The 2,179-nt window shown below is 32.5% G+C and overlaps 1 protein-coding gene across 1 annotated transcript in view; it reads left to right on the top strand.

Annotated features, from left to right (window-relative positions):
* The window catches only part of LOC101649504 (A disintegrin and metallopeptidase domain 3), a 149,656-nt gene that overhangs the window by 100,780 nt on the left and 46,697 nt on the right, over positions 1–2,179 (top strand). The gene's annotated exons all lie outside the window — the stretch shown is intronic.

The following is a 2,179-nucleotide window of genomic DNA, read 5'->3' as shown; positions in this document are numbered from 1 at the left end:
TAATAATGGTGTTATTAAGTATTTATCTTTGCAAGATTGATTGAACTTGCTAAGCATAATGTTCTTTAGTTTATGTCTTTCGATGTTTAATAGCATTGTCATTGTGTTTTATGGATGCATAATATTCCATTGTATAAATGTGCCAGACTCTGTCCATTCCTCTATAATAGGGGATGTTGCCGATTTCCACGTTTTTGCTGTTATGGAAATTTCTGCAATAAACACATGCGTATTTGTGCTATCTGTCTTTCCTTCAGCGTGCATTATACTCACTAGGGAGGTTGCTGGACCATAAGGGATTTGTGCGTGCATTTGGGTGAGGAAGTGCCATAGTGATTTTCTTAATGGTTGTACAATTCTACAGTCCCTCCACATGCTCTCCAGCATTCATTATTTTCCATTCTGTTGAATTTAGCTTATACCAAGGGCTCAAGTAGAAAGAAAATGTTTTGAAAATGATGATGGCAACTTATAGACAAATGTGTTCGATACCATTGATGTTTGGATTGTCATAAGAGATGTAAGAGCCACCAATAAAATGACTTATTAAAAAATCATTAAAATGGCAAAAAATGTGTCCGTGGGAGGTGACATGTCATTGTTTTTATTTGTATTTCTCTTATTGCTAACTACTGCAAACACTTCTTCATATGCTTGATAACTGCCTGGATGTCATCTTTGACACATTGTTTATTGGGTTATTTGTATTTTTCTTTTAAGATGTAGCGTTCTCTAGATGTTGGAGATGAGCCCTTTAGCTGATGTATTATTACTCAAAAATTTGTTCCAGTCTGTGGATTCTCTGTTAATCTTTTGATGAAGTCTTCTACCTTGTATTAGGGTCCTTACTTTTGTCCCTACAGTTTTCCTTGATGGTAGTTATAATTTTGTGATTTATATTTAGGTCTTTGGTCCATCTCGTGTTCATTTTTGTATAGGATGTGAGGTCTGAGTCCTGTTCCATTTTTTTGTAGGTAAAGATCCAGTTTTTTCCAGCACCATTTGTTGAAAAGGCTATCTCTTCCTCGTTTAGTATGTTTTGCTCCTTTATCAATGATTGTCTATTTGGTTGTATTTCTGAGTTCTCAATTCTAACCCATTGTTCTTCACATCTATCACTGTACCAGTGCCAAGCTGTTTTGATTACCATAACCTTATAGTTGATTTTGAAATCTGGGAGTGAAAGACTTCCAACTTTGTCTTTATTTTTAAATAGTTTTTTTTTAAACCCTGGGTTTAATTCTGAGTGATTCATTTGTCCATTTCTTTGAAAAACTATGATGGGATTTAAATGAGGATTGCATTGAGTTTGTGAAATAATTTTGGTAATAGTGACATTTTCATAATATTTAGCTTGTCTATTCTGGGACATGGTAGCTTCTTCTAGTTGTGTAAGTTTCTTTTGTTTCTTGTAGTTTGGTTTTGTACTTCACCTTGCTTAAGTCTTTTGTGTCTCTGGTCAGATTTAATCCTAATATTTTATCTTTTGTGTAGTAATTATAAACAGTATTATTCTTTAAATACCTTTTTCAGTATTATCCTCTTAAAACACAAGAACCCAACTTATCTATGTATGTTTATCTTATAACCTGCTACACTGCCAAAATTTTCAATCAATTGAAGCAATTTTTAATTGAATCTTTAGAATTATGTCTTTGGCAAACAAAGATATATTTTTATTTCTTCTGTGCTTATGTGGATACCTTAAATATTTCTTTTATGTCGTATGGCTCTCGCTAAAACTTCCAGGACAATATTAAATAAATGATCATAAAAGAAAACCTTGTCTAATTCTAGTTAGAAGAAGGAATGTTTTCAATTTCTCTCCACTAGGTGATATGTCGGCCATTGGTTTTGCATCTATGACTGTTATTATGCTCAGAAATTTTCCTTCTATTTTATTGAATATTTGTATCAGGAATGGATGTGTGCTTTATCAAATCTCATTTTGGATATAATCATATGGTTCTTCATTTTGCTTATGTGATTTTTTTCCCTAATATTAAAACACCCCCTTGCACATTTGGTATGAATCCCACTTCATTGTGACACATTATTTATTTATTTTTGTTTTGATGCTTTGTTGAGTTCAGCTGGCTAGGATTTTTTTTTTAAATCAATTTATTGGGGCTCATACAATTCATCACAATACATAGATCAATTGTGTAAAGCACATCTA

This window comes from Echinops telfairi, unplaced genomic scaffold, assembly GCF_000313985.2.
Source record: "Echinops telfairi isolate 266 unplaced genomic scaffold, ASM31398v2 ScPeMD7_9;HRSCAF=40, whole genome shotgun sequence".
Taxonomy (NCBI): Eukaryota; Metazoa; Chordata; class Mammalia; order Afrosoricida; family Tenrecidae; genus Echinops; species Echinops telfairi.
This window is presented reverse-complemented; position numbering and strand designations above follow the sequence as displayed.